Raw genomic sequence first — 23704 nt, forward strand, 5'->3', positions numbered from 1 at the left:
TATAATTTGTTCCATTTCACTCTCTCTTTCTCTCTCTCTCTTTTTTTTTTTTTTTTTTTTTGAGACAAGGTCTCAGTTTGTTACCCAGGCTGGAGTGCAGTGGAGCAATCATGGTTTACTACAGCCTCCACCTCTTGTCCTCAGCAATCCTCCCACCTCAGCTTCCCAAGTAGCTGGGACCACAGGTGTGCACCACCATAGCTGGCTAATTTTTATACTTTTTTGTAGAGACAGGGTCTCATTATGTTGCCCAGGCTGGTCTTGGTCTTGAACTTCTGGCCTCAAGCAATCCTCCTGCCTCAGCCTTCCAAAGTGTTGGGATTACAGGTGTGAGCCACTGAGCCCAGCCCCATTTCACTCTTGAGTGTGGAAAACTTTCTTTTAGCCTTTGGGGTGACTATAGATAGACAGATGGAGATAGATAGATAGATGATAGAAGTTTAGAATACATAATACCTATATATTCCAAATATATCTAATATATATGCATGTAATAAACACATTATGAGATATTATCATTATTTATGCAATTTATTTGGGGTATTCTACTTGGAGTTTTACCTACAATTTCACCGAGATTGGGAGATCTGCTTAATGTTAAAGCTTCCAATGCTGCGTGTCCATCAATTACATCAAGTGTCTGAGCTTGGGAGACGGGGAGTAGTAAGCTCTTGGCTGGTGGTTCAGCAGGTGATTGGAGGCATTTAGGGGATTGGTAACATTTCTGGAGGAGGAGGGGGTAAGTTGGATGGGTAGGGATCCCAGTGATCAGATGGGAGGAATTTAGATTTAATGCCTGATTGGATTGTAGTTCACCAGCTGGGATTGCAGGCTGGTTTATAGGAGTGGGTTCCATGTTGATGGAATATCAGACTCCTTGCTTCTGAAAGGAGTAAGAGGAACTGCATGAAGGGGGAGGGAGTTGTGGCTCATGCCTGTAATCCCAGCACTTTGGGAGGCCGAGAGGGGTGGATTGCCTGAGGGCAGGAGGTCGAGACCATCCTGGCTAACATGGTGAAACCCCATCTCTACTAAAAATGCAAAAAATTAGCCAGACGAGGTGGCGGGCGCCTGTAGTCCCAGCTACTTGGGAGGCTGAGGCAGGAGAATCGCTTGAACCCAGGAGGCGGAGGTTGCAGTGAGCTGAGATCATGCCACTGCACTCCAGCCTGGGTAACAAGAGCAAAACTGCATCTCAAAAAAAAAAAAAAAAAAAAAAGTCCTTTTTACAGATGAGAAAACTGAAGCACAATGAGGTCAAATGATTTGCCAAGGTGTAACCAGTTTGTCTAATTTTACCTTCTCCCAAGGACCAAGGCAGATGGTGTCTCAGACTTTTGCTTTGTAGGGGCTCCTGGACAAGGGCTTTTTTTTTTTTTTTTTTGAGACGGAGTCTCCCTCTGTCTCCCAGGCTGGAGTAGTGCTGCAATGGTGCGATCTCGGCTCACTGCAACCTCCTGGGTTCAAGTGATTCTCCTGCCTCAGCCTCTGGAGTAGCTGGGACTATAGGCACTCGCTACCACACGGGGCCAATTTTTATATTTTTAGTAGACACAGGGTTTCACCATATTGGCCAGGCTGGTTTCAAACTCCTGACCTTGTGATCCGCTCGCCTCGACCTCCCAAAGTGCTGGGATTACAGGCGTGAGCCACCAAGCCCGCCCGGCCAAGGGCTTTTGACAGTGGATGAGTGGGCCCACGGAAGCGGACTCCCCAAGAACACGCTGGGGGGCGCTGGAGGACAGCCAGCTGGTTGCATCTGGCAAAGGGGCAACGTCCTTTTCTGTAAGTTTGGGGACAGCAAGAGGTGAGTTCAGGGTAGGAAGCTGAGGTCTCTACAAGGTGCTGGCCAGGACGCGAGCCTCAGGGCTCTCTCCAGAATGAATCAGTTCCCTGCTGTCTGCTGCCGATTTATTTATTTATGAGGCAGAGTCTCACTCTGTCACCCAGCCTGGAGTGCAGTGGCACCATCTTGGCTCACTGAAACCTTCGCTTCCCGGGTTCAAGCATTTCTCTTGCCTCAGCCTCTGAGTAGCTGGGATTACAGGCATGAGCTACCATGCCAGGCTAATGGTTGTATTTTTAGTACAGATAGGATCTTGCCATGTTGACCAGGCTGATCTCAAACTCCTGACCTCAAGTGATCTGCCTGCCTTGGCCTCCCAACGTGCTGGGATTACAGGCATGAGCCACTGCGCCTGGATTGATTGATTGATTGATTGATTGATTGATTTTTGAGTTAGGGTCTCACTCTGTCACCCAGGCTGGAGTGCAGTGGCACGATCACAGCTCACTGCAACCTCTGCTTCCTGGGCTCAAGTGATCCTCCTGCCTCAGCCTCTCCTATAGCTGGGACTACAGGCATGCGCCACCATGCTCAGCTAAATTAAAAATTTTTTTTTGTAGAGATTGGGTTTCACTACATTGTCCAGGCTGGTCTAAAACTCCTGGGCTCAAGCAATCCTCCAGCCTTGGCCTCCCAAAGTGCTGGGATAACAGGCGTGAGCTGTTGTGCCTGGCCATGGTGCCACTTATTGAAGAGGAAAGAACTAACGCTGAGCAGAGAAAGGGCCGTACCCAGTGGTTTTGAAAGGTGCTTCCCTGATGTGTTTCCCCTCCACCCAACGACTATTCTCTGAGCCTTTAATATGGGTCTGGGAAGGAAAACAGTATTTACCACAAACCATCCCCTTCTCTGATGTGCATTACCCTCCGAATTCTCACAAATACCTGAGAGGCAGGGCGAGAATTCTGCCTTTACAGAGAAGGAGCTGAGGCTAAGAGAGGTTAAGGAGGCTTTTTAGTGTCACACAGCCACCAAATAGCAAAACTGGAAAGTCATCTGTGGTCTCCCTGCCACTTGCCTCATATTGCCAGGGATGGTACTAATTGCTGGAATACAAATCCTAAAGGAAAGTCTTTTTTTCCTAAAACTTTTGCTTTGTTTCTTTGAGACAGTCTCGCTCTGTCACCAAGGCTGGAGTGCAGTGGCGTGATCTTGGATCACTGTAACCTCCGCCTCCCGGGTTCAAGTGATCCTCCTGCCTCAGCCTCCTAAGTGGCTGGGATTACAGGCACATGCCACCGCACCCAGTTAATTTTTGTATTTTTAGTAGAGACAAGGTTTCACCATGTTGGCCAGGCTGGTCTTGAACTCCTGCCCTCAGGTGATCCACCTGCCTTGGCCTCCCAAAGTGCTGGGATTACAGGTGTGAACCACCATGCCTGGCCCAGAGGAAAGTCTTTTTTACTTAAAACTTTTTTTTTTTTTTTTTTTTTTTTGAGACAGAGTCTCGCTCTGTCACCCAGGCTGGAGTGTAGTGGCACGATCTTGACTCACTGCAAGCTCTGCCTCCCGAGTTCAAGTGATCCTCCTACCTCAGCCTCCCAAGGAGCTGGGACTACAGGCTAACTTTAAATACCCAATAGAAGAGATAAGGCTGGAGTCCACATGACCAGTAGGAATGGTGGACGCTGACTGAGAGCTTTTCGGCACTGGCTGGGCCTGATGCTCAGTAACTCTAATAGGCCAACCATGACCCTTAAGGAGGGGCTATTGTTTCCATTTTATAGCTGGGGAAACTGAGGCTCATAGAAGTTAAGAAAGTTGCTCCAGATTCCACAGCAAGCCGCTGTCTCTTCCCAGCCAAGGGAGACATTACACGAAGCACAAACAAGCCCTCTGGGTGGACATGGTGACGTTTGGCACATGCGCAGTCTCAGTCTCATTCAAGGGACTGAAATGAGTCATCTACAAATCAAAGAACCAGCCTCTCCGGACACACGATGAGGCTGGTTTGTACATGAGGAGGAGCTGGACCCAGATAATGTGGTTCTAAGCAGAGAAGATGGCCTTATTCCAACTGCGTCCCCTCTGCAAGCCCTTGGGAGCTGGCCAGGCTCAGTGACCCGTGGAAGAGGGGATGCTGTGCCCTAGTGTCCGAGCAGCACGGCTTGGCTCAGGCTGCTGGGCTCCTTCCAGCTTACAAACCTGTTTGTTTTTACCCTTCAATGTGAACCAGATGTGGGCACCTCGCTCTCCAGGAGGTCCCTTGCCCATACTCCCCCGACCAGTCCCTCGGCATCATTGGCAGCCACAGCTGATGGACCAGCCTCCTCCCAGCTCTCTGGCCTCTCTCACCCCCACACCCCCTCCCTCACTGTACCTCCTGCCCCTTCCCTTCCCTCAGCGTGATTTGAAACAGGACATGACACTGGACAGATCTCAAAAGTCCATATGTCCTGGACGCTCTCTCTAGGAATTTTCTGGGCCTCCAGCTTGCTCTGTGTGTCATGTCCTTCCCACTCACAGTATCTAGGGGGAAAGAAGCGCTAAAGGAAAATGAGAGTGAGCGTTCTTCATCCCCAGTGCTACCTTATCCCACTGTGATCTTGGGCAAGTGATTTATTTATGTCTGCACAGACTCGTGAATGCAATAGGTTATAATCCATGACTCTCACGATTCACCGTAATAATGAAATTATTCCCAGGCCGGGCATAGTGGCTCATGCATGTAATCCCAGCACTTTGGGAGGCTGAGGCAGGCAGATCACCTGAGGTCCGGAGTTCAAGACCAGCCTGGCCAACATGGTGAAAACCTGTCTCTACTAAAAATACAAAAATTAGCCAGGCATGATGGTGGATGCCCATAATCCCAGCCGCTTGGCAGACTGAGGTGGGAGAATCGCTTGAATTTGGGAGATGGAGGTTGCAGTGAGCCGAGATTGCACCACTGCACTCCAGCCTGAGCGACAGAGCGAGACTCTGTCTTAAAAAAAAAAAAAGAGAGAAAAGAAATTGTGGTAAAATACATATAACATAAAATTTGCCATCTTAGCTCTTTTTATTTTTATTTAACTTTTATTTTTATTTTTCGAGACAAAGTCTCACTCTGTCACCCAGGTTGGAGTACAGCGGTGCGATCTCAGCCCACGGCAACCTCCACCTCCCAGGCTCAAGCAATCCTCCCACCTCAGCCTCCCAAGTAGCTGAGACTACAGGCGCACCCCACCATGCTTGGCTAGTTTTGCATTTTTTCACCGTGTTGGCCAGGCTGGTCTTGAACTCCTGACCTCAGGTGATCCACCTGCCTCAGCCTCCTAAATTGCTGGGATTACAGGCGTGAGCCTCCACACCCTGCCCTATAATTTTTATTTTATTATTTATTGTTTATTATTATTATTATTATTATTATTATTTTTTTTTTTTTGAGACGGAGTCTCGCTCTGTAGCCCAGGCTGGAGTGCAGTGGCCGGATCTCAGCTCACTGCAAGCTCCACCTCCCGGGTTCACGCCATTCTCCTGCCTCAGCCTCCCCAGCAGCTGGGACTACAGGCGCCCGCCATCTCGCCCGGCTAGTTTTTTTGTAATTTTTTTTGTAGTTGAGACGGGGTTTCACCGTGTTAGCCAGGATGGTCTCGATCTCCTGACCTCGTGATCCGCCCATCTCGGCCTCCCAAAGTGCTGGGATTACAGGCTTGAGCCACCGCGCCCGGCCTGTTTATTATTATTTTAAGATGGAGCCTCGCTCTGTTGCCCAGGCTGGAGTGCAATGGCACAATCTCCACTCACTGCAACCTTTGCCTCCCTGGTTCAAGTTATTCTCCTGCCTCAGCCTCCCAAGTAGCTGGGATTATGGGTGTGCACCACCATGCCTGGCTGATTTTTTGTATTTTTAGTAGAGACAAAGTTTCACCATGTTGGCCAGGCTGGTTTTGAACTCTCAACCCTCATTTATCTGCCCACCTCGGCCTCCCAAAGTGCTGGAATTACAGGGGTGAGCCACTGTGTCCGGCTATCTATTTTTTTTTTTTTGAGACAGAGTCTCGCTCTGTCACCCAGGTTGGACTTCAGTGGCACTATCTCGGCTCACTGCAACCTCCATTTCCCAGGTTCAAGTGATTCTCTTGCCTCAACCTCCTGAGTAGTAGGATTACAGGCGCGTGCCATTATGCCTGGCTAACTTTTGTATTTTTAGTAGAAATGGGGTTTCACCATGTTGGCCAGGCTGGTCTGAAACTCCTGATCTCAAATGATCCACCTGTCTAGGCCTCCCAAGGTGCTGGGATTACAGGCATGAGCCACTGCTCCCGGCCTAGATACATGATTTTTCAACTGGACTACAGACTTTCTTCAGGTCTCAGCAGTTGTCTTACTAAGGCCTCTTTCCCTTCCTGGACCTAATCCAGGACACCGTGTTGCGTTGAGTGTCCATCTGTCCTTAGTCTCCTCTGAGTGGTGACAGTTTCTGGTCTTCTCATGATTAGACTGGGACTGCAGAATTTTGGGAACAGTACCTAAGAGATGAAGTACCCTCATCCTATCACATCCAGGAGGTGTGATATCAACATTTATGAGTCATGTTGGAAAGATGGACAAATGGGGATTCCAAAGCTGTTCATCACAGTCAGCAAATGGTAGAGGAAGGATTTGAACTGGGGCCACTCTGAGATATGTGCTCATTTCCTTAGTTTGAGAAAAATAACTATCTGGTGAGGAAAACAAGGTAAGACCTCTGGTATTGAAGCGAAGGATGGGAGGTAGAAGTCTGCACCCAGATGAGGTCCTTCGGGGGGGTGGATTTGCCACCTGTGGCCTCTTTCCCAGGACCTTGTCCAGCCTTGTCTCAGCTTCCCTCTGTCTAGTGCAAGTGGCACTATCTTTTGTCCATTACATTGGATTGTCCGGTCTTTGTGCCACTAGTGCAAGGATGAAAATAATCTAATAATCCATCAAAAATGCATGTTTCCTGAGAATTCAAGTTATTAAGAGTCTAATACTACACCAGCCAGCAGTCATAGGTCATCTGTACCCTCCTCCTTGTCCTCCCTGCAACCCTGCCTTCAGAGCTCTTATCGGCTCTTGGAGCCCCTCCCAGTGGGATGCCAGCAGAGGAGGCCGTCCACATGGAATTGGCTCATGGCTGTTGGTGACACTGGCTTTCCTTTACTTGCTGTGGACACCTTTGTCTCGTAGTCATCAGGAAAATCACTGTCACTGCATCAGAAACGCTGGAACATCCCGAAGTTTCAAAGCAGAAATTCCAAACCATGTCCTCTGGGTAGTATTCAACTAGCATATGTGTTTTGTTTGGCCCTCACTTAATTTAAAAAGCCTAAAATTAGGCCAGGTGCGGTGGCTTACGCCTGTAATCCCAGCACTTTGGGAGGCCGAGGCGGGCGGATCATGAGGTTAGGAGATCGAGACCATCCCAGCTAAAACGGTGAAACCCTGTCTCTTCTAAAAATACAAAAAAAAAAAAAAAAAAAAAAAAAAAATTAGCTAGGCATGGTGCTGGGCGCCTGTAGTCCCAGCTACTCGGGAGGCTAGGCAGAAGAATGGTGTGAACCCAGGAGGTGGAGGTTGCAGTGAGCTGAGATGGCACCACAGCACTCCAACCTGGGCCACAGAGTGAAAACCATCTCAAAAAAAAAAAAAAAAAAAAAAAAAGCTTAAAATTAGTCCACAACATGAACAAATCAGGAGCTTATCATAAAAGACTGGATTTTGGCTTCTTTTGAAAAATCAGATGTGGTAATAGATGACCCACATTCCTCTAGCATGAGGGCAAGCGAGTGGCAGCTGCCCCCGTGGCTCCGGCACACGTCCCCACTCCACCCCTGTCCCCTCCACTCCCCACGAATCACCATCCCCAACCTCATTCATTGGTGGTGTCTGCCCGGCCTCTGAAGGTGTTTGAGTCCACAGCCCTTGCATGAGATTCTTGCAGTTCGTTCATTCACTCAGCAAACGCTTACCGGGCTTCTACCTAGGCCAAGTTCTGTGAGAGGCTCCCGCATCAACAAATTATACGTTGGTGATTCTAGAACCGTACATTAGGCCCTCAATTAAGGTAAATCCTGCTGATGTGGAAGCATGGAAGAGGGGGCTGCAGCTCAGCCTGGAGGGAGTCAGGGGAGGCATCCCAGAGACACACACGCTTGGGAAGGTGGTTGCCATCTAAATTCTTTTTTTTTTTCTTGAGACAGAGACTTGCTCTGTTGCTCAGGCTGGGGTGCAATGGAGCAATCTTGGCTCACTGCAAACTCCGTCTCCCGGGTTCAAGGGATTCTCCTGCCTCAGCCTCCTGAGTAGCTGGGACTACAGATGCGTGCCACCACACCTGGCTAGTTTTTTGGTAGAGACAGGGTTTTGCCATATTGGCCAGGCTGGTCTCAAATTCCTAACCTCAGGTGATCCACCCGCCTCAGTTTCCCAAAGTGCTGGGATTACAGGCATGAGCCATCATGCCCAGTCTGCTGTCTAAATTCAAGTGAGGTATAAGGAGGGCCCTGACCTCAGGCTGAGTCATCTGTCTCTCCAGACTTGTCCTGGAGTTTGCTCTCCAGTGCCTCATCTCTGTGCTGATTTTGACGGCCTCTTCACAGAGCAGGACTTTCTGTGTTTATCCAGGGAGTACGGAAAACACAGTGCGGACACTCTGCTGTGGTGTGAGGCAGCCTCAGGGCTAGAAAGATCTCCACGGGCAGTCTGGAGGCCCCGTTCTTGGAGTCTGTGTGTGTGTTAGCAGGCAACATGAGAAAGGCCAAAGCTTTGGAGTCAGGTGCACTTCATTTAAGTCCTGGCTTTGCCACTTACCAGCTATATGACTGGGTGGTGATTACACTAGTCAGGTACACTTGGTTTAAGTCCTGGCTTTGCCACTTACCAGCTATGTGACTGGGTGGTGATTACACTCTCTCAGTGTTTCCTTGACTATAAAGTGGGGATATAGTGTTTATTCCTAAGGCGACTGGTTTGTTTTTGTTTTTATTTTTTGAGACAGAATCTTACTCTGTTGCCCAGGCTGGAGTGCAGTGACGCAATGTTGGCTCACTGCAGCCTTGACCTCCCAGGCTCAAGCTATCCTCCCACCTCAGCTTCCCGAGTAGCTGGGACTAAGGGCACACACCCTGTTTTTGTTTTGTTTTGTTTTGTTTTTTTGAGGCAGAGTCTTGCTCTGTCGCCCAGGCTGGAGTGCAGTGGTGTGATCTCGGCTCACTGCAAGCTCCTGGCCTTGGCACTGGAACAACACCGTTGAACCTCCTTGGTCTTCAGCTTGGCTGACTGTACATCTTAGGATTTGTCAACCTCCATAATCATGTGAGACAATTCTTTGTGATAAATGTATATATTATAAATATATATATGATTTATTATATACATATCATTTGTCTATATAGATCTATATATAATTTCTTATCCATATGTCTTTTTTTTTTTTTGAGGCAGGGTCTTGCTCTGTCACCCAGGCTTGAGTACAATGGTGTGATCATGGCTCACTGCAGCCTCAACCACCCGGACTCAAGAAACACTCCCACCTCACTCAGTCTCCTGAGTAGCTGGGACCACAGGTGTGTACCAGAACACCTGGGCAATTTTTTTTTTTTTTTTTTTAGATAGGGTATCACTTTGTCATCCAGGTTGGAGTGCAGTGGCATGATCTTGGCTCACTGAAACCTCCACCTCCCTGGTTCAAGAAATTCTCCACCCTTAGCCTCCTGAGTAGCTGGGACCACAGGCATGTACCACCATGCCTGGCTAATTTTTGTGTCTTTTAGTAGAGATGGAGTTTTACCATGTTGCCCTCGCTGGTCTTGATCTCCTGAGCTCAAAGTGATCTGCTGCCTCGGCCACCCAAAGTGCTAGTATTGTAGGCATGAGCCACCGTGCCTGGATCACACCTGGCTAATTAATATTTTATTTTATTTTTTTGTAGAGACAAGGTTTCACTATGTTGCTCAGGTGGCCTCAAACTCCTGGGCTCAAGTGATTCTCCTGCCTCGGCCTCCCAAAGTATTGGGTTTATAGGCATGAGCCACCACGCCTGGCCATGATTTATTATAGATAGATATATCCTACAGGTTCTATTTCTTTGGAGATCCTTGAGAGGTATATGTGTGTGTGTGTGTGTGTGTGTGTGTGTGTGTGTGTGTGTATAGCTTCTTATATATATCATTTACATATATGATTTATTATGTATATATCTCTCTTCTATTGGTCCTATTTCGTTAGAGAATCCTGATTTATACATGACTATTACAAATAAATCTGTTGTAATAATTTGTGCACAATATTTTATATGAACATAAATTTTCATTTCTCTGGGATAAATACCCAGGAGGGCGATTGTTGGGTCTTGAGGTAAGTGTATGTTTAACTTTATAAGAAACTGCCAAACTGTTTTCTAGAATGGCAGTACCGTTTTGCATCCACTCCTCATTTTAATTATTTTGTTCTATGAGTTAAATGTGTTAACTTCAGCATGGGCTGACATTTGAAGGCTGGTCATGCAGGAATCTTTGCCTACTTGAATTATAATCACCACCGTGACACACATCCTTGTTTTAACTTTCACATATATAAGCCAAGCACAGAGGTCTGAAGGTTTAGAGATTTGAAATAACAAACCTGGCCGCCTCAGATTTTCTTGGCTGGCACCAGGCCTTGCCAGGCCTTTGAATCAGCTGGGTGCAGGCAAGGGTCACCAGGAAACTCAGGCTGCCTGGACCGACAGGAAGCGTGGGACGAAGCTTACTCCGGGTCTGGCTCGTGGTCAGCCTGGCTGGGGCCTGAGGCTTCCAGGCCCGCTCAGTGTGCACGGTCAGGAAACAGCCTGGGCTCTTGAAATCACCCCACCCCTGAAAAATAAATTCATAAACAGAGACACTCCAAGCTCCTTTCTTTGAGAAATAGCATATTTTAGCCTGGAATAAAATCAATTTGCAGAGCTGCTATGACTCCGTGTTCCTCGGGCTCTGCGCACCTCTGTGTCAGTGACAAGTGGCTTTGGGACTTCTTTTCCTGGAGAAGACGGCTATGGAGTTTTCTTTTCTTTTAATTTTTAATTAACTTTTTGTTGTTGTTGTTGTTGTTGTTTTAGAGATGGGAAGAGTTTCACTATGTCGCCAAGGCTGGTCTTGAACTCCTGGCCTCCAGTGATCCTCCTGCCTCAGCCTCTCGAAAAGCTGGGATCACAGGAGTGATACATGGTGCCTGGGGCTCTAGAGTTGTTTACTGATGCTTAATATTATGACTTTCTCCTTTCCACCCTCCCTGCACCCTTCACCCCAAGTAAACATGTACAAATATATGTATATATATTATACATATCTTTATTTATTTTTTTATAGAGATAGGGTCTTGCTATGTTACCCAGGCCTCTCAAACTCCCAGCCTCAAGTGATCCTCCTACCTTGGCCTCCCAAAATGCTGGGATAACAGGTGCGAGCCACCACATCCAGCCCATAGTTTTTTTTGTTTTTTTTTTTTTTGAGACAGAGTCTGGCTCTGCCGCCCAGGCTGGAGTGCAGTGGCGTGATCTTGGCTCACTGCAAGCTCCGCCTCCCGGGTTCCCGCCATTCTCCTGCCTCAGCCTCCCGAGTAGCTGGGACTACAGGTGCCCGCCACCTCGCCCGGCTAGTTTTTTTGTATTTTTTAGTAGAGACGGGGTTTCACTGTGTCAGCCAGGATGGGCTCGATCTCCTGACCTCGTGATCCGCCCGTCTCGGCCTCCCAAAGTGCTGGGATTACAGGCTTGAGCCACCGCGCCCGGCCCAGCCCATAGTTTTTATCTTGTCTATGGTTATTATTATTATTATTATTATTATTTTTGAGACGGAGTCTCGCTCTGTCGCCCAGACTGGAGTACAGTGGCGCGATCTCGGCTCACTGCAAGCTCCGCCTCCCGGGTTCACGCCATTCTCCTGCCTCAGCGTCCCGAGTAGCGGGGACTACAGGCGCCCGCCACCTCGCCCGGCTAATTTTTTGTATTTTTAGTAGAGACGGGGTTTCACCGTGGTCTCAATCTCCTCCTGATCTTGTGATCCGCCCGCCTTGGCCTCCCAAAGTGCTGGGATTACAGGCGTGAGCCACCGCACCCGGCCGTCTATGGTTATTATTACCTAACACTATAAGTTTATTTGAACATACAGCATTTGGGTACTGTTTTGAGAAATAGATTCAATTAGACATCACAATGGTATGGACCTTTCTAGTTTTCCATTATCTCACCTGAGGCAGGTGAACTGTTAACTCCATTTTATCCAGAATTTCCCAGGGCTAGAACCCATAGATTCAGAGCTTTTTTGTTTGTTTTTTGAGACAGGGTCTCACTCCCGTCGCCCAGACTGGAGTGCAGTGATACAATCTTGGATCACTTCAGCCTTAACTTTCGGGAGTTCAGTGATCCTCCCCACCTCAGCCTCTGGGGTAGCTGGGACTGCAGGCGTGTGTCACCATGCCCGGCTAATTTTTTTTTTTTTTTTTTTCAGTAGAGACAGGGTTTCGACCATGTTGCCCAGGCTGGTCTTGAATTCCTGGACTCAATCATCAAGCTGGCCGGGCGCCGTGGCTCATGCCTGTAATCCCAGCACTTTGGGAGGCCGAGGTGGGTGGATCATGAGGTCAAGAGATCAAGACCATCCTGGCCAACATGGTGAAACCCCATCTCTACTAAAAATACAAAAATTGGCCGGGCGCGGTGGCTCAAGCCTGTAATCCCAGCACTTTGGGAGGCCGAGGCGGGCGGATCACAAGGTCAGGATATCGAGACCACAGTGAAACCCCGTCTCTACTAAAAATACAAAAAAAAAAAATTAGCCGGGCGCGGTGGCGGTCACCTGTAGTCCCAGCTACTCAGGAGGCTGAGGCAGGAGAATGGCGGGAACCCGGGAGGCGGAGCTTGCAGTGAGCCGAGATCGCGCCACTGCACTCCAGCCTGTGCAACAGCGTGAGACTCCGTCTCAAAAAAAAAAAAAAAAAAAAAAAAAAAAAAAAAAAAAATACAAAAATTAGCTGCACATAGTGGTGCGCCCATGTAGTCCCAGCTACTCAGGAGGCCGAGGCAGGAGAATCGCTTGAACCTGGGAGGCAGCGGTTGCAGTGAGCCGAGATCGTGCCACTACACTCCAGCCTGGCAACAGAGCAAGACTCTGTCTAAGAAAAAAAAAAAAGCCTCAAGCTATCCACCCATCTTGACCTCCCAAAGAGTTGGGATTACAGGCATGAGCCACGACGCCTAACCTAGATTCATAACTATTAAGGCACTCTCCAAAGCTCGCACGGCTATAAGTGGCTGATTGGGAGCTGGAAGCCAGGGGACTGAGTCTGGTTCTGTGGCTTACTGTCATTCTAGCGTGGAGCTGTCCAATGTGGAAGCCACTAGCTGCATCTGGCAGGGGACACGTGATGTGGCTGGTCCGTACTGAGATGTGTGGGAAGTGCAAAATCCACATGGTATGTTGAAGATTTGGCATGCAAAGGATAATGAATGTAGGGTATCTCATTAATATATTTTTATACAGATGTTCCTCAACTTATGATGAGGTTATGTTCTGATAAATCCATTATTAAAGTCAAAAATTCTTTAATGGAACTATGGTTAAATTGGGGACCATCTGTATTGTTTACATGCTGAAATGATATTTTGGATTTGTTGGGTTAAATATTTTATAAAAATGAATAATCCCATCTGTCTTTTTTTTTTTTTTTTAATTTGGAGTTTCGCTCTTGTTGCCCAGGCTGGAGTGTAATGGCTTGATCTCAGCTCACTGCAACCTCTACCTCCTAGGTTCAAGCGATTCTCCTGCCTCAACCTCCTGAGTAGCTGGGATTACAGGCACTGCCACCATGCCCGGATAATTTTTGTATTTTTAGTAGAGATGGGGTTTCGCCATGTTGGCCAGGCTGGTCTTGAACTCTTGACCTTAGGTGATCCACCCGCCTCGGCCTCCCAAAGTGCTGGGATTACAGGTGTGAGCCACCTCACCCAGCCCTCCATCTGCCTGCCTGCCTGCCTGCCTGCCTGCCTCCCTCCCTCCCTCCCTCCCTTCCTCCCTTCCTTCCTTCTTTCCTTCCTTCCTTCTTTCCTTCCTTCCCTCTGTTTCTCTCTCTCTTTCTCTCTTTCCCTCTCAGGGTCTTACTCTGTTGCCTAGGTTGGAGGGCACTGGCATGATAAGGGCTCACTGCAGCTTTGATTTCCCAGGCTCAAGTGATCCTCCCACCTCAGCCTCCTAAAGTATAGGGATTACAGGTATGAGCCACTGCACCCAGCTTCATATTTTTATTTACAAATATTTTAGATGTTTGAAATACCACAGCATTCAGATCTGCTTACAAAATGAATGAAAATGACTGCTTATCAAGAGACTGCCATGATTTTGTGACATGACTATAGCAGTCTTATAAGTAAATTCAGAGTAGTTAAGCAGATCTAAAATATGGAGTAACATGTAGGCTAGGCACGGTGGCTCACGACTGTAATCCCAGCACTTGAAGAGGCCGAGGTGGGTGGATCACTTGAGGCCAGGAGTTCAAGACCAGGCTGGCCAACATGGTGAAACCCTGTCTCTACTAAAAATCCAAAAAAAAAAAAAAAAAAAAAAAAAAAAAAGGCCGGGCGTGGTGGTGCATGCCTGTAGACCCAACTACACAGGCGGCTGAGTCATGAGAATCACTTGAACCTGGGAGGCAGAGCCTGCAGTGAGCCGAGATCATGCCACTGCACTCCAGCCTCTGTGACAGAGCAAGACTCTGTCTCAAAAAATAAAATAAAATAAAATAATAAAATATGGAATAACATTTTAAACCACCATATGCCACTCCAAAGCTCACTTGTTTCCTACAATTAAATATTTGCTTGGCTATAGGAGAAACTGGCAAACATTCTTGATGACCACACTGCAGCCTATAAAACTGGATTTCTGACACTGGGCTCCAGCTTCATTTCCTCAGGGTCTTTGTAGGAGGGCAAGCATGTGAACAGTGTCCAACTCACACTCCCATTATGCTGTCCTGAACCTCCTCCTAGGGGCAAATGGTGGAAGTGATATAGAAATGGGCAGAGCAGGCCCCAAACTTTAACATAAGATTCTCAATGTGTGTGTGTGTTTTTTAATTGAGGTATAATTGATGTGCCATAAAACTGACCCTTGTAAAGTGTACAATTCAGTACTTTTACTGTATTCACGGAGCTATGCATCTATCACCACTATCTAATTTCAGAAGATTTCTTCACTCCCTAAAAAAAAACTGCGTATCCATTAGCAGTCACTCCCCATTGATTCCTTCCTCCCCAGCCCTGGGCAACCACTTATCTACTCTCTGTGTCTGTGGACTTGCCTACGCTGCACATTTTATATGCATGGAATCATACACTCTGTCGTCGTTTGTGTCTGGCTTATTTCACTTAGCGTGTTTTCAAGGTTTATCCCTGTTGTGGCGTGGATCAGTACTTCATTCCTTTTTACTGCCAAGCAACATTCCAGTGTATGGAGATACCACATTTTGTTTATCCGTTTGTCAACGGAAGAGCATTTGGGTTATATCCACTTTTTGACTTTTATGAATAATGCTGCCATGAACATTTGTGCACACATTTTTGTGTAAACGTATGTTTGCAATTCTTAGAGGTATAGCCAGAAGTGGAATTGCTGGGTCATAAGGAGATATAGGGCGACTCTGTGTTTAAGATTTTGAGAAAGACATCAACATGGTGAAACCCAGTCTCCACCACAAAACAAACAAAAAAACAAACAAACAAAATAAACAAACAAAAAACCCAACTCCGGCCAGGCGTGGTGCTCACGCCTGTAATCCTAGCACTCTGGGAGCCAACGTGGGCAGATCACCTGAGGTCGGGAGTTCGAGACCAGCCTGACCAACCTGGAGAAACCCAGTCTCTACTAAAAATACAAAAATTAGCTGAGCGTGGTGGCGGGTGCCTGTAATCCCAGTTACTTGGGAGGCTGAGGCAGGAGAATTGCTTGAACCAGGAGGCAGAGGTTGCGGTGAGCCGAGAGAGAGCCATTGCTTTTCAACCTGGGCAGCGAGAGTGACATTCCACCTAGAAACAAAACAAAACAAAACAAAAAAAAACAAAATTCAAAAAAGTAGCAAGGTGTGGTGGTGTGTGCCTGTAGTCCCAGCTATGCAGGAGGCTGAGGTGGGAAGATTGCTTGCACCTGGGAGGCAGCGATTGCAGTGAGCCGAGATCGCGCCACGGCACTCCAGCCTGGGCGACAGAGTGAGACTCAGTCTCAAAACAAAACAAAACAAAAACTTCAGCTTGCTTTCAAATTTGTTTTTGAAATTTATCCATAGTCATATATGTGGCTCTCGTTCTTTTTTATTTTTCAACTGTATGCAATTTGTTTCTCTAGCCTTCTGTTGATGAATATTTGAGTTGTTTGCAGTTTTTTGCTATTACAGACAGCGTTACAACGGGCAGTGCTGTTTACTCTGTTTCGGGCAAGTGTATGAGCTTGTGGTGTATATCCGGAAGCAGAACTGGTGGACTGAAGGATTTATTCACCACTGATTTTACTAGCTATGGCCAAATTGTTCTTCAAAGTGACTGTAGTAATTTACACTCTGGCCAGCAGTGTGTGTGCGTTCCCATTTCTGGTGTCCTTGCCAACACTTGCCATTGTCAGTCCTTCAAGCTCTTGCCAAGCTGAAGGATGTAAAGTGGTCTTTCCGGGTTGTTTTAAGTTTCATTTCCCTGTTAATGAGTTTGGAGGCTCTTTTCTCATGCCCTTGACCATTCTGTGAGTTTCCTGTTAATATCCTTTTGCCCATTTTCCACTTGGGTTGTTTGTTATTTTCTTCTTGATTTTATGGGAGTTTAAAAAAATTTTTTTCTGAAAATGAATCTTAAAGTCTGTGGCTTTATTCTCACTGTTGTTATGGTTTTTAAATTTTCCTTCTTGTTTCTTTTGGTAAGAAGTTTCTAAAATAATTTTATAGTATATCCTTTTTCTGTCTTATTTGAGAAACTCTTTTCTACTCTGCTATAAAGAAAATCCCTATATATTTTTTCTAACCATTTTGAAGTTTTGCCTCCACAATTACGTCTTCAATGCACCTATAATTTATTTTTGTGTATGCTGTGAAGTAAGGATCAAACTATTTTCTCCCATTTGGGTAACTAATTAGGCCAGCACCAGTGTCTTCTTTTCACTATCTGTAATGTCTTCTCTGCCACATATTGTTTTCATACGGCATGGGTCATTTGCTGGTTATATTTTGTTCCACTGGGTTCTTTGTTTCTCCCTGCACAAATACTACACTGTTTTTTTTTTTTTTTTTTTGACAGAGGGTCTGGCTCTGTTGCCCAGGCTGGAGTGCAATGGTGCCGCAGGCTCACTGTGGCCTCTGCAGACCTCCCAGCTTAAGCAGTCCTTCCAACTCAGCCTCAGCCTCAGCCTCCCAAGTAGCTGGGATTACAGGTGCACACCACCACGCCTGGCTAGTTTTTTGGTTTAGTAGAGGTTTCGTCATGTTTGCCAGGCTGGTGTCAAACTCCTGGCCTCAAGTGATTTGCCCACCTTGGCCTCCCAAAGTGCTAGGATTACAGGCGTGAGCCACTGCACCCAGCTAGATGTATTCTTAAGCCTTTTATAACTTTTGTTGAAATTGTAAATGGGATTTTTTGTTTTGTTTTGTTTTTGTTTTGTTTTTTTAGATGAACTTTTGCTCTGTTGCCCAGGCTGGAGTTCAGTGGTACTATCTTGGCTCACTACAACCTCTGCCTCCCGGGTTCAAGCAATTCTCCTGCCTCACCTTCCTGAGAAGCTGGGATTACAGGTGCCTGCCACCACGACTGGCTAATTTTTGTATTTTTAGTAGAGACAGGGTTTCACCATGTTGGCCAGGCTGGTCTCGAACTCCTGACGTCAAGTGATTCACCCACCTTAGCCTTCCAAAGTGCTGGGATTACAGGCATGAGCCACTGTGCCCAGCCTGGCCCTCCAATATTGAATAGAAATGGTGACAATGGGCTTTCATTATTTGTTTCTGATCTTAAAGAGAAGGCTTCCATATTTCCATTATTATTTCTCCTGTGTGTTTCGATAGAAAATGTTCATCATGTTAAGGAAGCTGGCAACTAGTCTAGTTTCCTATGGATTTATTACTGTTTTTTTTTTAATTTAAATTTTATTTTATTTTTGAGACGTAGTCTCCTCGCTCTGTTGCCCAGGCTGTAGTGCAGTGGTGCAATCTCAGTTCACTGCAACCTCCGCCTCCCAGGTTCAAGTGATTCTCCTGCCTCAGCCTCCCAAGTAGCTGGGACTGCAGGCGCCCGCCACCACACCCGGCTAACTTTTTTTTTTTTTTTGAGATGGAGTCTTGCTCTGTCACCCAGGCTGGAGTGCAGTGGCATGGTCTTGGCTCACTGCAACCTCCGCCTCCCGGGTTCAAGCAATTCTCCTGCCTCAGCCTCCTGAGCAGCTGGGATTACAGGCGCCTGCCACCATGCACGGCTAATTTTTTGTATTTTTAGTAGAGACAGGGTTTCACGTTGGCCAGGCTGGTCTCGAACTCCTGACCTCATGATCCGCCCACCTTGGCCTCCCAAAGTGCTGGGATTATAGGCGTGAGCCACTGTGCCGGGCCTCTAGATACACACTTTCTAGTTTTGAAGGAGACAACTCCAAATGTTAGCAGCTTTTCAAAGACAAAATTGCATTCTGTAGGCCAACACTTGAAGCCCACAGGATGTTGTCTCCAGGCTAACCCTGTAAATGAGCTTTCAGCAGCCACTTCAGCGCCCTCTAAGGCAGCTCCTTCTGGGTGGTGGAACTTTAACTTTAGGTCTCTTTTAAGTCAAGTCTGAGTTAGCCATTGTAGACTATTCATGCCAACTCCAAAGCCTAAACCTGGGTGAATTCAACCCAATCAAGCCTTTTATTTATTTATTAAAAAAAATTTTTTTTTGAGACAGAGTCTCACTCTTTCATCCAGGCTGGAGGGCAGTGGCACAATCTCGGCTCACTGCAACCTCCACCTCCTGGGTTCAAGCGATTCTCCTGCCTCAGCTTTCCAAGTAGCTGGGACGACAGGCACACACCAGCACGCCTGGCTAATTTTTTGTATTTTCGGTAGAAACAGAGTTTCACCACGTTGGCCAGGCTGGTCTCAAACTCCTGACCTCAGGTGATCCGCCCGCCTCAGCCTCCCAAAGTGCTGGGATTACAGGTGCGAGCCACCACACCCAGCCAAGCCTTGAATTTACCATCTTTGGGCTAACATGATGCTTAGAATCCACTCCCACACGTGCTCCCAAGGCCCTTGTGGATTTGAATTGGCAAGGTCCTGCAACTTCTTTAGTGTATAGACATTCTCTTTCTAGAGCAGGCCTTGTACTGCCCAAATGGGCTATGTTGGGATCTAATTCTCCTTTTGATGCTGGAGGAACGAAGAGAAGATCTGGCGTCCCATTTTAGTGAAGCAACTGTCCTAGGTGCAGTCACAGAAGGTCCCTTAGGCAAGGATAAGTTGGTTACCTCTACACAGGAGGACCTGCCTGAACAGACAGGATTTGAGAATTCAAAAGTGCCAAAGTCTCAGCCTTGTCTGTGACCGCTTAGATGCTCCTATTCTAAGTCTCAGGGTCCCACTACGTCCCCACTCCTAAGCATTCACTTGGAGCTCCTACATGCACAAGGAGGCCCTGGGCTCAGTCTTCCATCATATCCATCCTGAAAGTACAGGAGATGAAGGCTCCTTCAAAGATGTCACCGAACCTTTCTTGCTGTCTATTGCATTCTCAGTTCAACATTCAGAGCTTTTTTTTTTTTTTCTTTTAAGATGGAGTTTCGCTCTTGTTGCCCAGGCTGGAGTGCAATGGTATGATCTGGCCTCACTGCAACCTCCACCTCCTGGGTTCAAGTGATTCTCCTACCTTAGCCTCTCGAGTAGGTGGGATTATAGGCACATGCCACCACGTTTGGCTAATTTTTAGTAGAGATGAGGTTTCTCCATGTTGGTTAGGCTGGTCTTGAACTTCCGACCTCAGGTGATCTGCCCACTTCGGCCTCCCAAAGTGGTGGGATTACAGGCATGAGCCACCGTGCCTGGCCTTTTCCTTTTTTTTTTTTTTTTGAGACAGGATCTCACTCTATCACCCAGTGGAGTGCAGTGGTGAGATCCCGGCTTACTGCAACTTCCACCTCCTGGGCTCAAGCGATCCTCCCCCTCACCCGCCAAGTAGCTGGGACTACAGGCACGAGCCACCATGTCCAGCTAATCTTTGTATTTTTTTGTAGAGACTGAGTTTTGCCACGTTTCTCAGCCTGCTCTCGAACTCCTGATCTCACGTGACCCACCCGCCTAGGCCTCCTACCGTGCTAGGATTACAGGCATGAGCCACTGTGCCAGGCCCTCGTTCATAGCTTTTGATTTTACCTTTTCCCTGTGTGATCTCTCCAGTGCTGTTGAGAGAGGCCAAGTGACTCTATAATCTTTATAATGACCATCACTGTCACAGTGTCTAAGTACCCAAGCCATTCCAAATCCCAGTGCCTTATCCTCTACCTACCCTTCATCCCATGCCACTGCTGTTAATTTGAGTGATTTTAATACCACTGAATGCCATTTATTACACTTGACCCATTCCATCCCCACTACACCCTTTCCAGGATTCTATTTTGAGGGGATGTCCTTCGTTCTAGTAACCCCTCCTAATCTGAGATAAATCTTACTTGATCATTTTAATTTTTAAAAATTCCCTAATGAATTCACTTTAAATTTAGGATTTTAAAATCTTTGTTCTTATTTATTTATTTATTTATTTGAGATGGAGTTTCACTCTTGTTGCCCAGGCTGGAGTGCAGTGGTGCGATCTCGGCTTACTGCAACCTGCCCCTCCCAGGTTCAAACAATTCTTCTGCCTCAGCCTCCCAAGTAGCTGTGATTACAGGCATGTGCCACCACATTCAGCTAATTTTTGCATTTCTTGGTAGAGACGGGGTTTCACCATGTTGGCCAGGCTAGTCTCGAACTCCTGACCTCAGGTGATTCGCCTGCCTTGGCCCGGGAGGGGCAGGTTGCAGTGAGCCAAGATCGCACCACTGCACTCCAGTTCGGGGAATGGGCTGACCAACTGTTCTGGTTTTCTTGGGGCCATCCTGGTTTTAAAACCCAAAGTCTCACATCTCAGGAGACCCCCTAGTCCCAGGCAAACGGGGATGGCTGGTGACTCTCCCAGGAAGAATGGTTGCTTTGCCTTCATCTCCAGCTTCTAGAAAGGAAGACGTGAGCTTGGGGCAAGGTGAAGAGAAATTGCAGGGATTGGGGGAGCGCTAGACAGCCAAAGGGTAGTGCTTCTTCCCCACCTTTCTGGCTGCAACAGAAGTGGGGCTCAGACCTGAGATGCACCAGTTTCTGCTGAATATGACAAAGGGCTGAAGTGTGAGTTCCTGGTCACAAGAATGTTCACCACAGCCGGGAGGAAGAATGGATGCCTGGCTGGGGCCCAGGGGCCTCTATGGCCATGCCACTTCCAGGTTATTTCCTACAAAAGCTCTGCCTCTTTCACTGAGGAAGACCCCTTAGTTTCTTAGTTTACAGAAAGCACATAGAACCGTGTAGATGTATACATACCGACATGAAAAGATGCTCATGATCAACTGCTTAAACAAAAAGCACCTTCAGAATGTCTTGCACCATAGGAGCTCTTTTCTGTGAATTAATAAGTTAGAAGCAGCATACTGGCATGACACCTCCTGCTCTATTTCACCTCTTATCAAGGACAAGTTTAGAGATGCTTGCTTTGGCTTTTGGAGAAGAAGAAAAAAAGTACCACAGATTTTATGAACATAATATGAATGCTCATAATAACATTCTAGGCTTTGAGCTGCTCCCTGCATTTCATCATAAACATAGGGCGCAGAGCCTGTCTGGAGATTGCTGCAGTTACTCAGAGTGTTGGGAGAGTTTTCTAGCTTTTTCTGACCGTCTGGAAACTTGCGTCGATGCCTCTGTCCATTTCCATGTTCGGCAAAGTGTTTGTGGGTCTTTTCTTAAATAGCCAAGTTGTTTTTCTTCGCAAGCTTCCTGGTATGGGTTTTATGACATTAGCGCCTTTTGGCCTACGAGCAGAGTCCAGATTTGAGAGCCCACCAAAGCAGAGCTCCTAGGGAGTGTCTGTAGGGACTGTTTTCCTCTCTTTGGGCTTCAAAAAAGACTTAATGGCTGGGCCAGGCCAGGCACAGAGGCTCACGCCTGTAATCTCAACACTTTGGGAGGCTAAGGTGGACAGATGGCCTGATGTCAGGAGTTTGAGACCAGCCTGGCCAACATAGTGACACCCCATCTCTACTAAAAATACAAAAATTAGCCAGGCATGGTGGCAGGAACCTGTAATCCCAGCTACTTGGAAGGCTGAGGCAGGAGAATCGCTTGAACCCGGGAGGTGAAGGGTGCCACTGCACTCCAGCCTGGGTGACAGAGCAAGACTCTGTCTCAAACAAATAAAAAAGACCAGGTGTGGTGGCTCACGCCTGTAATCCCAGCACTTTGGGAGGCTGAGGCAGGTGGATCACTGGAGGTCAGGAATTTGAGACCAGCCTGGCCAACATGGTGAAACCCCGACTCTACTGAAAATACAAAACTTAGCCAGGCATGGTGATGGGCACCTGTAGTCCCAGCTACTTGGGAGGCTGAGGCAGGAGAATTGCTTGAACCCAGGAGGTGGAGATTGCAGTGAGCTGAGATTGCGTTGCTGCTCTCCAGCCTGGGCAACAGAGTGAGACTTCAACTCAACTCAAAACAAAACAAAACAAAACATAAACAAACAAACAAAAGCCTCTGTGGCCTTGGGGCTGGACCAGCTCGATGAAGTAGGGGGTCTCCTCTGCCAGGTTGCCTGAGCTTGAGGTCCCAGGGCTCTGTCAGCCCATTCTTGCCTCTTTACCCACTACTGGGGAAGGTGCAGAAAGCGGGTTTCCTAAGAAACTCCTGGGCCATGGCCTTCTAGACTTGTCTACTTCTGACCTCAAATCAAGGAAGAGAAGATTGGTTAAAATGACTTTCTACCATGCTACTTCCTTTGTCAGTTCCTGCAGAGCCTCGAACAAGCTGCGTGGGCATCCTCTCTCCTTCAGCATCCAGTCACCCAAGTTGGGAGCCCCAGAGGAGGAAGCACCTGTTTTTGCCCTAACTTAGGGAAGGGCTTTGGATTCTTCACCATTCACAATGAGTCACTGTGGGACTGCAGAGTGGATTTTACTCATCCCCCAGGAATGGACCCTTGGAAGGCTCCAGAATGACTAGCCTCAAGTGTTCTGTCTCAGGCACGCGGCATTTCCCCCCACTCCACGTCTGCAGTCACTTCCTCTCTGGACACATCCTGTTTCTGGGAGCAGGCGTCATGCCAAGCAGATTGCAGCCTCTGAGCAGACGGGCGGAGACATCCTTCCTCTTATTTCTAGTACCTAATCCCATCTTCCTTCCCAGTCAGAGATATCGATCAGCATCTCCGCTTTTCCGAGGTCCCTGCACGCCAGGGAGGGAGAGTGGGGAAGGAACATGTTTCTATTGGCAACTCCAACTTTTTGGAGGTGCTTAGAAACCACTGCTGATTTCTCACCAGCTTCTCAAGCACAGGTAATCAGGAGAAGATCTAGGGCAAGGATCCATCTATTCATTCGCTCAGTAAATATTTAAGTGCCTACTATGTGCCAAGCCCCATTCTGGATACTGGGCTACGGTTGTAAACAAAACATGTAAATCAATGTCCTCAAAGCAATTACGTTCTGCCGGGAGGGACAGCTGATAAACAAGATAAAAGATATAAAAATTGTAGCATCTGCGGTGGCTCACGCCTGTAATCCCAGCACTTTGGGAGGCCAAGGCGGGCGGATCAGGAGGTCAGGCGATCGAGACCATCCTGGTGAACACGGTGAAACCCCGTCTCTACTA

The sequence above is a fragment of the Macaca nemestrina genome, chromosome 17 (assembly GCF_043159975.1).
Source record: "Macaca nemestrina isolate mMacNem1 chromosome 17, mMacNem.hap1, whole genome shotgun sequence".
Taxonomy (NCBI): Eukaryota; Metazoa; Chordata; class Mammalia; order Primates; family Cercopithecidae; genus Macaca; species Macaca nemestrina.